The sequence below is a fragment of the Plectrocnemia conspersa genome, unplaced genomic scaffold (assembly GCF_051122295.1).
Source record: "Plectrocnemia conspersa isolate PC_06_02 unplaced genomic scaffold, ASM5112229v1 ptg000001l, whole genome shotgun sequence".
NCBI lineage: Eukaryota > Metazoa > Arthropoda > Insecta > Trichoptera > Polycentropodidae > Plectrocnemia > Plectrocnemia conspersa.
Genome location: NW_028277165.1, coordinates 17750172 through 17768371, shown reverse-complemented (window position 1 = coordinate 17768371; position 18200 = coordinate 17750172). Strand labels below are relative to the sequence as shown.

General features: G+C 30.7%; 1 protein-coding gene across 2 annotated transcripts in view; it reads right to left on the bottom strand.

Moving 5' to 3' along the window:
- The window catches only part of ush (Zinc finger protein ush), a 283360-nt gene that overhangs the window by 206399 nt on the left and 58761 nt on the right, over nt 1–18200 (bottom strand). The gene's annotated exons all lie outside the window — the stretch shown is intronic.

Here is an 18200-nt window from a genome sequence, read left to right as displayed (position 1 = left end):
GTAAGTAGTACTTGCGTCGATAAGAAAGCGAAAGTAATTGCTGCGTTGTTGCGGCGTGTGCGCTGCGATAAGGGGGCGTACCTGCGCAATCTTCGGTTCGCAACTGCCTAACGATATGGTGTTTTTTGTCTCCAAGATGTGCCTTATCATTTAAAAGCGACAATCAGTTGCACGATGCACGTCCAGAGAGGCAATCTTGGCTCTCCGCACCGTGTTTACACAGCAAACATCGTTCGGAGTCTTATTGCCGAACATTAAGCTCCCGAATTAAAATTGGGTTCGTCAATAATAAAAAAATACTTTTATATGAAACATCTGAGTAACAGCTTCACAAAAATAATAGAACTTATGTTTACTCAAAAACAATATTGTATGATCGATGTTTTTGATGACACAATCTAGCTAATTGTGTCATCAAATAATACAATGCGGAGAATATGAACAACCTGTATATAAATAATAAAAAATCTCTGGCCAAATGCAATTGGAAACTTGTGCGGATTTACCGCTCGAATCAACGGACCTGTTGGCCTGGTCCATAAGCGATAAGCCGTCGCATTCTCGCAAAGTCCTATAACTTCATTGTGGCGCAAAAATATCGCACATCCAAAAACCCACATAATATAACTGTATGTGCGACTGTTCAGAAATTGCACAAGGCATACTGTACGTATTTTATTGTATAAACTTTATTACTTTTTAATTCCCGGCCATTATTAAAATACGTAATTAAACGGGCGGGGGAGAGAAAGAGTACGAAATCGCGTTTATACTGAATTAAACTCAGCCCGTATCAATTTCACGAAATCTCAAAATTGTGTCGACCGTTTCAAATAAAAACTCAATTTTGATTTTTAACCCCAAATTGGCTAAACCCTGTATCGCGGCCCTAGACCATGTGTGCTAACATGTAAATTAGGTGACCATACAAGTTTTGTATAAAAAAATTCTGGATAATTCTTATACTTATATGTTTTTTCATATTTGAAAAAATAATTTGCACTTATTTAATAAAATGAGCTTTTTTTTAATTATTTCTCAACTAGAATTGTACCCGTAAAAAAATTCAATGGAGAGTGTGAATAAGTATATAAACTAATTGAATGTGGGGTTTTAACTACCTGCAAAATTTGTTACAATTGACCAAATAATTGCGTTATTAATAGGTAATATTGCACGGACCACCTAATAGCAGATCCATCTCGAGACATTAATCACCATTGAAAATACGCGAGCTATGCAATACAATCTACCCAGCGCACATTACTATTGTTTTTCGACTCTTTGGTTACTGATCACCGGAATGACAATCTGGACCATTTATACCGCATACATAATTTACGAGAAGGATGTGTTAAAATGCATAACAAAAAAATTAAAAATAATATTTTCGGGGGAAAAAAAGTGATATTCCGTTTTACAAATATATCCAAAAAATAATAAATTTATTTACATTCAATTTTATTTAACTAAAATATAAAAATTAGGATAATGTCACGCAAGCCGTTCATTATTAATATTCTTTTCGATTTAGAAAATATGATGATTCAAGTGCTTTTTATTATTTTATTTAAATTAAATTAACACTGTCGTGACCTCTACCGTAAAATGTTACCCTAATATGATAATATGAATATATAGAAAGAAAAAAATAATCATAAAAATATTCAAATTAAATTATACAAACTGGACCAGCTCCTCGTAGCTGACATTAAATATATCAATGTACAATGTCAACATATTAAGGAGCCGAATCGCTCAAATACCGAATTGAATCATCTGAGCAACCGAAGTCCGAAAATTTTTTTTTCAATAACCCATGACAAACCTTGTCAAATGCTTTCTCAAAATCTACTTGAATTCTTGAGATTTTATCACCGTTTCTGGTGGAGCAAACCCCATGCTGTTGTTGGTCCAACAAAACTTTCGAAAGTTATTAAAAACGACTTTTTCGAACAATTTAGACAGAGTTGTCTATAATTCTTTATGGACAATTTTATGAATAGATTTATGTGCATTTCGAAAGATCAGGAAATGATGACGTCTTGAAAATCAGATCTAAAATATGATTTTAAGGAGCAACGAGATTGACTTCGTTACTCTTCAAAATTAAATCGGAAACTGACTCAAGCCAGAAGATCATATCACATTCCAATAGAATACGAGTTATTTGTTAAAAAATATCATTGAATACGAGTTATTTGTTAAAAAATATATTAATTCAGTTCAATTTACAATTTATGAATAACTCGAAACTATGTTGAAGTCAAATAATATACTCCCACCTTAGGCTCTTGTCTGTTTTATTTCAATAATTGTGTTGTTTTAATATTAAATATCACAAACTAATTGCAATTTAGTAATATTAAAACGCCGACATTAGTATTTCGATCATTTAAAAAATCTAAAAAAAATCCAGGGTAGTTGATAGAAAATAGTGACACAATAAAACTATACTAATTTCTAACAAATGATTTAGGATTAGCTATATTTATTCAGTTTTTATATTATATATTGTATGTCCAATCGAAATAAACGCGTTTTCTCTTTACCTGTTTAAATTATTACTATTTAAGCCATTACGATTAAAAACAAATTTTCATATCATTCAACCATTTTACATAAATACGCTGTTTGATATTCTTATCAATTAAAAATATACACCAGTACAATATTCTACAATCAAAAAACGATATTTATTACACAACACATACGAAAATATGTTATGCTCCGATTAAATATTTCCACAGTATAAATATAAAGCAAGTAATTACAGATTTATTTTAATAACGGGCATTTAATAAATTGAAGGAAACATTTTTTCCGTAACGATCTTGATAAGGTCCGGTTGTCGCGTTCGAATATTTTCCTCATAATTTGTTCGCGTATCGCGCATGGTACTACGGTCCACGAAAAAAACACACACATCCACCCCCTGAGCTAAATGCGTGATATGGGGTGCTTGGTGAACAAAAAATTCGAACAGTCGCTATCGAAAGATTTCTCATAGTTTCAAAATTTGGGGGCACTTGTTAAAATTCTCGTCGCTCGCATACCCATATCGAAGAATGCGTAACGGGCAGTTATTAGTCGTAAAACCGTTCGCATGGACTAATGTAATAAATTTTAAATAAAAAAGTCCCCTTATCGAACGATTGTATTGGGTATGTACTGTATTATCCATGTGTATTTGAGGAAAAAATATTTTATGTATCAGGTGACCATGAATTATTAAAAAAAATTGATTCACCTATCAATTACTGTTTTAATAACTTTTAAAAAATCTTGAGCTATGAATTTATAATACTATGGAACACTTTTCATTGATTTTTATAACATATCATTAAGAGCAAGGAGACGCATTATCCACCATGAAAAAAATATTTAATAAAGAAAGCAGCATCAGATGCTTTTTTTATTAAATATTAAATTTTACAAATAAATTTTTTTCGTCGCAAATTTAAGCAGGTTGCAGATGAATAAAATTGCTACCCAACAAGGGCTTCACTAAGGACTAAGATAATTTCAGCACTTTTGTTTATCGAATTTGTCGGACCTCCTTTGAGACTTTTCGATCCTTCAAAGTATGTTGATCTGTGGTTACTCAGAGGACGACATTCAGCAATAGATAATAACAGCAAGAGGATTTGTATGATGAGAATTGGACAAAACTTTGAAATTTACCAAAATGCCTTAAATACAATTTTTTTTTTATTAATAATTAAATATATATTTTCTCAATAAAATATTACAAATATGTGAGTTCTGGCACCACAAAAAAAGCACTGGGTATTCAATACAATTTTTCAGCAAAACGTCTTAAGTGGCTAAACGTCGCCTTCGACGTAGGAACAGTCACCTGGACGCTTCGGCGCCGAATTTCCCGCATTAGTCCGGCAATAGAGCACAATCGAGCAACGAGCACAACATAAATCTCATCGATAACATCTGTTTGTGGCCTCACGGAGTGGACGCGTCCTTTTACAGACACAATTAACGCACGACACTCCTCCGCCGAAGATAAGCCGCCCGCCGGCTAATCTCCGACTGTATTTGTTACCTCCGAATTGATGAAGCGATTTCGATTCGGTTCGGTTTTGTGCTGTTGGGCAAATTATTTCGCCAAAAGGTCGCTGAAAATAAATCTCGCAAAGATACACGCCGGCCGATCCGCAATCGACGCCGTAAATATCGCAAAAGGATTTATAACATCGCGACGATTAACCTCTTGATCCTTCGGCGAGGACGCGTCATGCGAATATATCGATTTCTTGCTGTAATTTAATATGTATTGGACTCAAAGTGGTCTCTTTGCTAATCCGAACAAGTGGAAAATCCAGTCGGAATAAGAAAACAATATTTTTTAAAATAGAATCAATTTAAGAAAACTCTCACTTACTTTCTCTATTACTTTAAACTGATTTATTATATACTATTATGGAAATTTAGGTAATAATTTAATACAAAAATAAATAAAATATAAACTGTATATAAACACATATTATAATAATTTGATTTATTGTCAATTTATTAAGCATCTATCAGCTATTGTATAAAAAATATGAATATTTTATATAATTATTCAGTGAGAGTTTTATTAAATTTGTAAACAAATTTTATATAATGTTAGAGTATAAATTGCTTAGCTATATGGTTGTCAACTTTACAAAAGCGAAAAACTGTGAAGTTTAATATAATTAATTTAAAGTGAGTAATTGTAAGATCAAATTTTATCTAATATTTATGTATCTACCGATATTTTTACCAGTTATCATCAGTTCCTCCACATTTAAATTATTTATGCTTTTAGTAGATATAAATGAAATCCTTTTTTTAATACATTTAAGAAATCATAAAAACCACAATGTTTTTATGATTTCTTAAATGACTCAAACTTTAATTATCAAAGCATAAAAACCAAAAGTTTCGAGATATACACCTAGAAACAATACAATTGTTTTTGCTAAACGTATACTTTGTAATTATTGGACAACTGGCTAAAGCTGGACCTTAAAACCAGCCTTTTTTTTAGGATGTATTTAGACCCTCTAAATTATCTTCTTTTTATAATCAAGGATTATTTTTAAATTTAAATTTTAAACAAATCAATTAATACTTATATTTAATATTATATATTTTTAACGAATATCTACAATATGATTTGCAAAATATGTATATTAAATGTACAAATTCACGTGTACTTTTTAATGTTTCTTTAAATTATAAAGTAAAATAACAAAAGGGTGCACTTCAAAAAACAACTCAGGACAAACTGCAAGTTCAGTGAGAAAGGTTCCATATGTAGATGAAGTGCAAATATTTAAATAAGACATTCACCAATGTGTTTGTACAAGCCACGCTATACGTGTTGAACCAAATATGTTTGATTTGAATTTTTTTTTAAATATGTATTTTCTTAACCGTGTAAGAATAAAACCGTGTAAAACAAGTACCATTAGTTTTAGACTAACTAAAAAAAATTCTGACATGAAGTTATCGAGAAATTCTCATGATAAAAAGACAAACATCTCGAATATCACACACGAATTAATTGTGAGTAAAATAATAAATATTTAAATTTAGCTAAATTATTTATATTAAATTATTATAAGAAAAATTGTTTATAAATATCTACAAATAATTAAAAATAATACAAATATTTAAAAAACAACTTTAACATAACTGACTGATTTTAGAAAATACAACATTATTCTTAAGTATTTTAAAAATACGTTTTATATTTATGTACAAATAAATTTGTTAAAGAATTATTTAAGATATTTTTTTTTATTTTAAATTAATGTTAGTTAAAATGTTCATGCCAAAGAGATTAATTGCTACACGCATGTAAGTTGTGTAGTAAAATGTAAAAATAAATCTTTTAATAATAAATTTAAATTCAGCCTCGATATCCACAAATATGTAAAAAAATAATACATATATATATATATATATACGATAACGATAACATACTGGCTGATTTTATAAAATACAATATTATTCTGACTAAATATTTTTGATTTTTTTTTTTTGCTAATAAATATAGAGAATACTAGTAACAAAATATTATTATTAGTAATATAATTTAAATAATTTAAAGTCTGGAGACTTTTGGAAAGACAGAAAGAATTACTATTCAGTGAAAACGTCAACGGAATCTATGCTTAAAGCTAATTTGTTTTATATGATTTTAAAAGTTAGTATTTTTTGTCGATAATTTTGTAAGCACTAGTAATTTAATAGTGTGAATAACATTTTAAACACTGTTTTAAAATTATTTAAAAATATATTATATATCCAAGATAAATAGAAGATCACCACACTGTAAACTTACAATGTAGTTTTTAACATTAATATTAAAAATCACTTATAAAATATAATATTTAAAGGCCACATTTGAGCGAATGAAACAATGCACGATATTGACAAGTTGTAGGTTCTTTATAATATATTAATTATAAAGTAAAAGTTGACACCTTTAAAAAAAGCGATAGAGCACTATCTTGAATATCTAAAAAAAATATAAAAATACAATTGACATTGCGTGTATAGGGAAATTATATCCGCAATATATTGCAGCAAAAATCTAAATGTATTACAACTTTAATAAAAATATTTTAAAACAAATGGTAATAAAGCAATTAAAATCTGTTAAACAATTTACACTATAAACTAGAATAATACCGATGTTTATTTATTGTAAATCAGCATTAAAACGAGGTAAACACAATCAACATCTACACACCAGATTTTAATTAAAGTCGGTAAATTATTTTATTAATTATAAACTATTATTACAGTTTACAATCAATAGATGCTATGTACGAAATAGCACGATTTTAATTGAATTATTCATCAGTGTAATTTTTGAAAATCTGGGAAATCTTAATCTGTGATGATCGATTGGAATTATAATCATATAATAATCATAAAATCTGTTCTTCCAGACACGATAAAAATTGATGGGATCATATGGTATTGGAACCGAGGTCTTTCAGTTATTAGTCTATCGTGCTCATGTGCAAAATTTACATTAATTTTATGGCGAGTGGCAGTACCAAAAGGGTTGTATATTTTGGAATGTTTTTCAAATATTATTGACATTGAAGTTATTTATTATTTTTTAGAATATTACCTAATGAATACTGGATGGTTTACTAATGATTATAATCTTGTTTATATAGTAGCAAACTAACGCGTATGTGCGTTACCCGTCCCATCCCACCGCTCGCTCGTTTATGCGTTCCAAATTTTAATACATCGGCCGAAAGTGATGAATTTTGATGAATGATGATGTCGGCGGATCCGTACGTGGGCATATTCATCCGGTCGCATAGTCTCGATCAATCAAGCGGCCACAAAACGCGGCCGTCAGCGCCACCCCCGAAAATCCACCCCGTTCTACCGCCGCCCCGACGGCTTATCTTTTAGCTTGTTTTATGGCAACCCTCGCGCAAGATTTCCAAGTTATATTGTTACACATAATATGAATAATAGTGAGTGCGCGCTATCTGCCAGCCGACTATTTGGACCCACAGATACAGCTGTTATCACTGCGTTCATTTCCGCCCCTGGCATGTTCGGCCGCGATAAGACAACAGATAAATTATACATAATTTATTATGGTTCGAGAGCGCCAGATAATACTATTTCCAGATGTGTGCCCGGCCGAGTTCCCTATCGGAAGATTGCCGATACCGGACCTGCTGGACTCGTGCTCTCTACCAACTACGTATTATATACTACACACTACAGACCTACGCGTGGACCGCTTTCAGATACAATCCGACAACTTGCACTATCGACGAATAATTTGTTCTTGGATTTATGGAAAACAAACACGGAGACCAGTGCTTGCAGAAGCTATTTGATAATATAGTGTACGATATAATAAAATGTTAAATTAATATCTTTGTGTGAATGGCAATATTTTTTACAAGAAGTATTAATTTAATAATAATAAAGCACTAGAAACGAATACAAAAAACTGGAATAACCAAAACAGGAAGATAAGAACTAAGAAAACACATTCATAAATTAGTATGCAAAGTATGCAGTGAAGAGATAATACCTGAAGATTAGAAAACTAAGATCATAGTATCAATACTCAAAATAAATGACAAAATTACATTTGAAGATTGCAAGGGGAATACCTAATTTTAAAAATATTCTGAATTATATCCCAAAAACTAGCAGTATTATAATACATTAAAAAACATTATTAATAAAATACATTCTAAATATGCGCATAAACTGATGACATAATTATAACCAGCAAATCTGATTAAATCTGAGAAGCAGCTAAGTACGGATTAAAAGTAGATGCATCCAAAAAATACATGATTAGTTTCTTAATAATCCATACAACCATTTCATATGTGATCTACGTGATCGCCTTTTATTCTTATTTTAATTAGCCGTTAACCGCTTTGCAGGCTGCGAGTCATCCGTACAGGAAAGATCCGGAAAGAAAACCAATCATTCATAGTGAGACACTTGCATTATTTTTAAATAATTTTAATGTAATTCGTTTTGGTTATTCGTCAATTATCAACATTGATTGGAGGCTGAAGGCAAAAAATGGCTCTTCACTAAAACTCCATCGTTAATTTTTTGGGGCCCTTGGTACCCTTTGTATGAAATAAACAAGGGCCAGAACAACTTAAATGTGACGTTTTTATAAATCATACCTTAGCGTTTGTCTTCGTCGCAATAAATCAAGAAAATACACAAAAAATGTGATATTTTACTTTTAATTTTTTTGGTGAAAAATATTATTGAATAAATTTTGTATTTGTCATATAACCTTCTTTATTTTGAGGGAAGGGGTCCTCGCGTTTTATTCGCGTTAAATCCAGCAAACACGATAATACTCTTTCTTTATAGTGTATTTGTTAAGGTGAATGTGTATTATCAGTGACTTTATATTTTCACTGGCGTTTTAGTGAAATCATATCCGAATACATTTTTACAAGTAGTTATATTGACATATATTTTTACTTTTAAATATCCATACAACCTAATTTGATAGTTGTGAAACGTCTATTTGCTGTTCAAACCCAAACCCAACTTGTCCTAATAAACTTCATAAACCAACTATACTTTCTGAACTTTCAATAGCTTTAGTTAATTTTATTTTAAATATTGTAATATTTAGTCGTGAAATGTAACGTTACAATTCTATAAATCTCTGATTATATGGAAAAATACGCGTTCCTGAGCAGAGAAATTGTAAATCAATTGTTTGATACATTTTAATTATTGAAATTATATTTATACCAGTGAAAATATAACTTCACTGGTATACACATTCACTACAACATATATAATTAACATTCCAAATAAACTTTTTTTTTTTAATTCTTTTTTTAATATATTCTAATTTGTTACAAATAAATACAATAAACAAACCATACAAATGACTAAGTTAAGGAAATTATATTTACACCATGTAGTTAAAAATAACTTCACTGATAATACACATTCCCTGTAACATATAAAATTACACTTCGGTGTTATTTTAAGCATTGCCCTTCAAAAGTACAGACCTAAATTAGTTAATTAGAAATAAGATTGTCTATGACAAAATGAAATCATATTTTATATTATATTTCAACTCTAATGAAAAAAATTTAATTCTCTGATCATTACAAATTTTTAAAAGTAAAAAAATTATTTAATAATAAAAAATGGACGTAATTTAGGAAAATTTTATTTTATGAAGAGTTAATAAAAATAATACTATAGTATAGTTTATTATACTACTCATAATATTAAATAATATTATTTAAAAATAAAACTTTAAAGAATGTATTATACAAAAAAATATTTTTTCAAAATTATTACAACTCAAGTATCTCGTTATTCTGCCTGAAAGGATCTCACTCACACTCCGCATCTGGTCTCGTCAACGGAGCCGTGTAGGGTTGGGGTGTAGGTACGATTTGGGTGTGCCAAAACTGCGTAGGGGTCCCATTATAGGGCACACATATGAACATGCTCGGCGAACGCAATAGCGTATACCTAATTGATAAACCTTCGCAGGAACGAAAACCCAGATAACCGGCCCGGAGTTATCTATTAACCGAACCACAAAGGTGGGTTTTCTGACTCAGTGTTCGCTGCCATTATATTCATTGTATGGTGGCGGTGTACTATAAAGATAACACTTGTTATCTGTGAAAAGTTAGCGGTGATGGAGGGCTACTTGGACGACGGTTTTCTCTCGGCGCTAAACCTAAAGATTTTCCTAACGTGATCAACGTAAAAATTAATTTCACTATTATTATTATTATGCACCAAAAATATATCATAAATTATCTTTAAGACACAATAATATTAATATCAAAAGAAATCGCTATCTTCAAATTGACCGAAAGGTTAAAAAAATGTAATGTCATACAGGTGACTTATATATCGCTGTGGAGATAATTTATTGAAATGAATTTAAATCCGGTCAGTGATGATCTAATTTATTATAATCTTTAACTATAGTATATTGAAAACATTTTATTTATATAGGTTATATTAATAATGAATAATGTTTTTAAATCTGATTCATAATCATTTAAAACATAATTTAATAAGATAAGTGTAATTCGCCAAAACAATTTTTATTCGATATTTGTTTGTGAGTGTTACTTTCGAATTTATTTATAGCATAATCGATAAGAGGTCATAAAAATCGATAGAGGGTATCATGCTTTCAATATATTTTTCATTGTTCACATGATGATAGCGTTTCATGATCTCGACATTTGCTATCTGTTTTGAGGACATAGTCTGAGCAATGACAGCCCGAGGACAACAGTATATTATACTATAGTGCTTTTCAATATATAAATTAAGAAAATAATAAAAATCTATAATATTTTATTAGCTTACCTAACTATTTATCAACATATACGTTTTTTTAAAGCTTTATAAAATTTTAAATATCATTATATTGAAATATTTTTTTAATTTTTAAGATAATTAAGCTTAAAAAGTAAAACGTTAAATAAACAATCGCACAAAATTGAAAAAAAATATATAGAAAAAGTAGGATTTCATTGACAAAGAACCAAAAAACGATGACATGGTGGAAGAAATACCAGTTCCCTTCACGGCAAATATAATTCGGGAAGGTCTACAACTTTGCCGTAAATTGGAAGATTATTTTATTATGATACGATTCTGAACGAGCCTTCAAGTTTCAACGTGGGTTCAAAAATTGTATTTCTGGGTATGAGGAACTGTACAAACAATTAGTCATCGAAACAGGAAAATCCGAACAAACTTTTATCACTAATTATATTGTTAGAAAGAGAAAATCTACAGGGAAGAGAGAAATTTTGCGCCATATCGCAAATTGCAACGAAAATTATCATACAGCGATGATAGTTTGTAATTAAAATTATTATTATTTTTCTAGTGGATGTCAACGATCCTTCATATTTTCCCAATGCTGTGAGACATTCTTAAAATGTCACCAAAAATGTTATTGTTTAGTAAAATAAAGTAAATAAAGATTTACATATAGTGTACCTGATTTTTTATTAACTTTTTTTTGTTCGATTTTGGGTATATTTTATATAACTGTTTCAAAATTATGCGATTTTTATAATCAATGGAACGCATCTTCACTTTTTCAATGTAAATCATAGCTTTTTTTGTACGATTTTCCGCGGAACGCATCTACCGCACAAAAAAAGGTTTAAGTGTATATACAATAATATACGACTATTATACATACTAGCGGTCGCCAACCGGTGGTCTTCCGACCACTGATGGTCCATGAGAAAATTGTGGTGGTTCGTGGAGTAATTTTAATATCATTGAAATTTTTTTTATTATATTCTGATTCGACTTTATTTTAATTCTGAATTTTTGCCTAATTAGATTTTAAGTTAATAAAATGCTTAGACTAATATCTAGTATAATCGATGATAAGTTGCTATATTTCACACTTGCTCAAAATATTTATTTTCAAATGACAGGTTGCGACTTGTTTTAAAAACTAGCGCATCGGTTGTAAAAATCCAGTATTAAACTATGCTTAACCAATTACATACCCAGATCGTCGTAACTGGCCGTGGCAACAATAAGTTGGCGAGCACTAAGTCTCCCTCACGGAAAAACAAGTACCATTTCATGCTTAGCATATTACTTTAATGAAAAAATCACGCCTGTGAGGTCCGAAGGGTTGGTATATACATTAAATTCTATAAATTTGTATATTTAAAATGTCCCATCAATTTTGCTGAATTAATTCATTAGCAGCTGATCTTAATTCTGTTGATTTAATTTATATATGATTCCGCACAAAATAAACGATGATACGATCTATATGTGTACCTAATTTGCTTCAAAAAAGATATACAACAGATAATAAGTTACTAAACATAAATTCGAATAAAATTTTATATTAAAGCTGTTTCTCACAAAATTAATTTAATTGAAAAAAAAAAATTTTTTTTTCACATCGTGAAATGAAAACATGGAGAATTGAAAAAGGTCGTTTTGCTACGTGCATCATATTTTTCAAATTTTGTTACTGTATAAGTTCATGATGAATTTTCGAATTTATTCATTTTGAGACACAGAGACGTCATTTGGGGGTGCATTTGCTAACCATAAATTTCGCCTGACAAAAATCTAACATTTAATTAAAACATACTTAATTTCACTGAAATTTATTTTTTTGTAATTTTATATAAAAAATTACAAACCAGCTACGTTTTACTCTACCCTGGAAAAAGCTGAAATGACGTCCTTCATCAAAAACAATTTAAAATAAGAAATAAGTTATTAATGATTAATTAAAATAATTATTTTTTAATTATATATAATTTTACAAGATTTCTTGCACTAATTGTTTACAGAAATTAATATCGGTAAAAACCGAGGAAAAAAATTACGAATATATTCGAATATTCGAATATACTCTCAATCATGATTTTATCGTCTAGATTTCGCAAATATGTTTTTTACATTGATTTCAATTATTTGCTTTGTCATTCCTAATTCACCTTTATCTTGTAAAGAAATTAACAGTCGCTCAATTTAATTCCGACAAAGCTATGTATGTATAAAATAAAATATTGTTAATTTGAGTTTAGGTAGATCGCGTATAATAAATTTAGTCTAAAAGTGCGAACCTCGGTTGGAAAGCAATGAGTAGAAGTTTGTCCGATTGTATGTGTCTATCACCATTGATAAGAGTTAATGTCATTTTAGTCTCGGATAAACTTAACGATTGTGGAATGCATAATGACCTGAAGATAAAAATGCACTGCGTCAACAGCTATCGGTGCAAAACAATAGATTAGTTGTTGGGAGATTTTTAGGCTATTTCATTTCAATATTTCTCTTACTTTTGAAGCGCCCTTCACATTCAACGTTATATATAGTCTTGGAGGCACTTTTAGCTGAAATCCCTCTGTATCTTAATAGAAATCTGGCTGGGAACCGATAAGCGTTTAGATCCCGATAGAGCAGATCTCCGATGTAGATTGGACGGCACTCGCGGCTCGGCTGCGCTGCACCCGCTCCCCAGCTGGGGGTTTGCGGAAATTTCTTTTCGCAAAAACTATTCGGTGGTGATAAAGCCTGTGGAAGGTGGGCGATAAAGTGTCCCCACAGTGGCGGTACCAGCATGAGACAGATAAACCGACGGATAAGGAACCGCCCGCGCTCGCGTTCGAACGCCACGCGCTATCAATACACTTCCGTTCGGGGCCGATAGCGGCTAAAACAGGTAACCGATGAAAAACGCACAAATTAACCGAGAGAGATTAGGAGTGAGAGATAAGCGGGAAAACCGGGCAGCACGGGTGCTCGGAAAAGTTCGACTGGAATCAGCTAAATTTGGAAAAAACACAAGTAGCCATCGAGACTTGATATATGAAAACGGTTCTCAATCGAATATTCGATTATTTGAATAGTAGTTTTTCTCTCAATATACAAGAGTGACCGGTGCCGCTTCAAAATCTATGGTACGCCTTTATTTTGTATCGAAATTTGAGATAATGAGACACTCTTCTCAGCAAAAGAAATGCTTATACGGCTTCGATAAACGTTTGTGAATAGAATGTTTGTCGGCGGTATCTACTATGACCGAAATACGCAGAATTCGTTCGTTGAACGAAACAACACATTAGAAAGACCCACCCTTCATTATTGTTTACCGCTTATATAAAAAAAACAAGTGGACGTCGCAATATTTTGGTGAAGTTCGTGTTATGTTTTTTTATTTTTTGTAAGACGAAAAGATTTTATTTTAATTAGTCTAATAATTCGATCGCGGTCAATTTATTTATAGTTATGTAATTTATTTATATGCAAATCCGCACAAAGCGAATATGATCTTTGTGTATAATATATAAAATTCATTCCAAACATTTTTAGCATAGATGAAATTATGCATTTAAAATCTTTCATCAATTTTTCTTAATTAATTCAATCACACTTATGCTTAATCATGGTGATTTAAAAAAGCTGAAATGCCATTCCTGATCAAAAAGTATGTCAAAAAATAAATTAAGCATCTGCCTTGTATTGTGTTATGCATATTTTATAAAATTTTAAAAGTTAAGCGAATATGAAAATTTTTAATGATTTAATAAAATAATTAATATCAACTAATAATATTTATTTTTAATTTAATAATATTTTACAGGCAATAATCGTTTTTTTCACTAATTAGTTAAATAAAATAATGTCATTAAAAACGGAAAAAAAATTAAAAATATTCGAATACTCCATCCATTTTATATTTAATATTGAATAGTTGAAAACTACGAATAATTAGGCATGTTACTGGAACCTAAAGTGCTATAAAAATATATAGCTTATTATCTAATATAAGGAAATAAAATCATTACATATAAAATTATTATATGATAATTGTATTAAAATTGTTAGTTTTAATCAGCTGCACAATTTTCTATAATTTAGCAGTCACTTTAACGACCATTCGAAATACGAGAAGAGAGATCAATCCGTCTCAAAAGTGGGCACAAACAGTATATTTATATTGCAATGGAAATGAGATCTCGTGACCAAAAAAATGCTCAGACCACCTAATAAAACATTCGTTTGAGACGTTAATCATAGTGCGCTGTGCGCACTACTATTGTTATTCGAGTCTGTGGTTGCCGATCGCAACCATCTAGTCTAGATGGCCATAGTAAAAGAAACGGTCTAGATTCTAGACCGTCAGATCTGTCTCGAACAAGCATTATAAAAAAGTGACACTTGGTTACAGAGAGGAACAAGAGATTGCATCGACACGAGAGACGTCAGTAGATCGTCCAAAGAGTATCACGTGAACACATCACGACAAAATCACACCCGACAATAATACAACTTGACACGTCAGCAAAGATTTTCAAGACCTGCCAGTTCAAATCCAACATTTGATAGCGGAATCTACATTTCTTTATAAATGTGGTAGTGTATAAATGTTTATAAAATAAAATATTACCAGTGCTTGAGAGGAAGAGTTTAATAAAAAGCTTTTAAAAAGATAGTATGCTATTTATTTTCCTTTTATTAGATACTTTAATTAAATCCTAACTTATTTTAAAAACATAATTCTAAACGTTTTTATCAACAAACGTTTATTTTAAAAATAAAATAAATGCACATTTTCGTGGTAAATGGTCCGTGAATAAGACTGATTTATCTATCTACGGAAAAAAAATATCGTGCGTTTATCTGCCGTTTTGCTTCAATGATCTCTCGCTCGAATCAATAGTACCGTTTGACACCCCGTTTCCGCGGTGACGTATGCACCAACCGAGCAAACAACCGTGTCAGAGGGTACTGGATGGGGTGTCGAGGGGTGGTATGGAAATTGAAAACAAAGGGAGGCTCTCGTTATCTGAACCGTCGCTTTATATATCTTACATACGTGCTAACGTGTAGTGGTTACACGCGTTACTTCCAGGGACGTTTGCAACTAACGTATGCCTATAAAACGTACGCGTATCACAGCGAGTGTATGAACATTAATCGAATCTGTCGTAAAACACCCCGAAAGAGAAAGGTCGAGACTTTCGGTCAATAAAATTTAACGTAGACAGAATTTGCGCACATATCGACGTGTCGCCTGTTATCGTAATGATGAAATCACTCTTGTTGTTTTTTTTCAAACAGACAATGGACTGTTTACCATATCTGTCTGCAGCCATTATTGTCGTTTTTAAATAGATATGGATATGCCATGGCAGTAGATAATTGCCATTATTACTTCAGGGGTTATTAACCAGCTGTATACGGGCTTGGATTCCGATACCGACACAGATATGATCATTGACAGCAATTCAGAAACTTACAATTTTTTTGTTAATCTTTAAGTATAAAAAATAAAAATTAATAATGTAAAACATCGGAAGGGTATTAGTAATATTTTACTGTGTTTTAATCTATATTTCTTAGCATAATAAGAGTATTACTTGTTTTATAAAAAAAAAACACTCCTTATATATAGTCTTAAAATCTTACCTTTAAAATACGACTTTTAAAGTAACGGCAAGATAAATATGTGCTAAGCCTTTTCCTGTACCTCGTACACACAATGATCGTCCAGAAACTGGAGACGTAATGACAGATTTTTTTTGCTGATTAGGCTAGCCAACCATTCCAACTAAAACTAAGCGTCCAAAATACTTCAAATTTAATTGAATAAAATCCAGCACTGGTTAAATAAGTTAAGCAGCAAGGTCAGCTCAACGAAATCGATCCACATCACATTCACTCTAAAATAAGATAACTATGCAACGAAACTCTATTTGCGACTTTTAGATCGAATAATAACACGAAAAGAGAACTGAGTTAAACACCTGACTCAGGCAGAAGTTCTAGCCTCTCGCTTGAAAACAAGATACATGTGTATAAGACTATCCATAAACCATCAAGCAATAGGGATAATATAAATTAAATATTGAAGTACGGCAGCGATTTTAAATAAAATTAAATGCACCCTTTTTCACGATAAATTTAAAATACACTCGAGTATCTAGAAATGCCTCTGGTTAAATAGGTAGTAAATTAATTAACCAAAAGATACAAGAAAAATCATGACAACACTTGATGACAACCAGTGAAAACCTCACAACTTCAGCTTCGATTCGATGCTTCGCTAGAAAAAGGATTGAATTAATCAGTGAATAATTTGGACGATTACTGTAACATGTTTCTTAGACCAATGAAGATAGATAAAATAATAATAAAAAATATATATTAATACCTAATCCGTCTATCAATTACGTAATCATGTAAGAGGAGTATAAATATATTTAAATGATTAAATATGATACTAACATTAAATCTGATTTCATGAAACATACCAATATAATAGAAGTTCTTAAAAACATTTTTTAAATTAATTGTCTAATCAGAAAATGCGTTTCTTACAAGTTATTACAGATTTATATTTTTATTAGCATAAATTATTTTAGAATACCTAACTAGATAAAACAACAACCCTATACAATATATATATTTTTAATATTTCAATATTATTAATGGTAAAATGGACATTGCTTATATGAAAACCTTATTTAGCTAGATTTAGTTTATGTTTTAACATGATATTCACGTCGATCAAGATAAAAGAACATTCCTCCGCAATACCCGCCCTGAAAGACTAGCACAGTAACTAATATTTTCCAGGGTTTGAGGAAGGCTCGACGTTAACATATTCGCGCCACGGTCCCAGGGGTGGCCGGTATTCATTTCCTGCCGGTCACTTCACCGCCCACCCTTACACCATTTTGCCATTCCCCTTCGGTTGTCCCCCTTTTCTATGCTCTTTCGCATATTTAAACAAGTTTATAAACGTCTATAATCAAAATGAAAAAAACGTTTCTAAAACAATGCAACCTGACTTTAATTAATCGTTTCTATATTCATATTAATTCACTAGCATTGATATATTATACATGAAAAATCTAAAATTAGAAAGGATATCCGGAAAGAAAAGACACAATTCTAATCATATTTAAAATTGAATACAAAAATTTTTGCTGAGAAATTATAAGTCAATCTGATGATGAAATACCTGAAAAAATTTAGATTTTGCTTCGAAAATAACATGATAGTGATTTTAAGCATTTAAGTTAAAAATAATTTTTATTTAGAAGTTTAACTAGAGCTACTTTAAAAGCAACATAGATCGTAGGTTGCTATTATTAGTTATATTATCATGCTGGTAA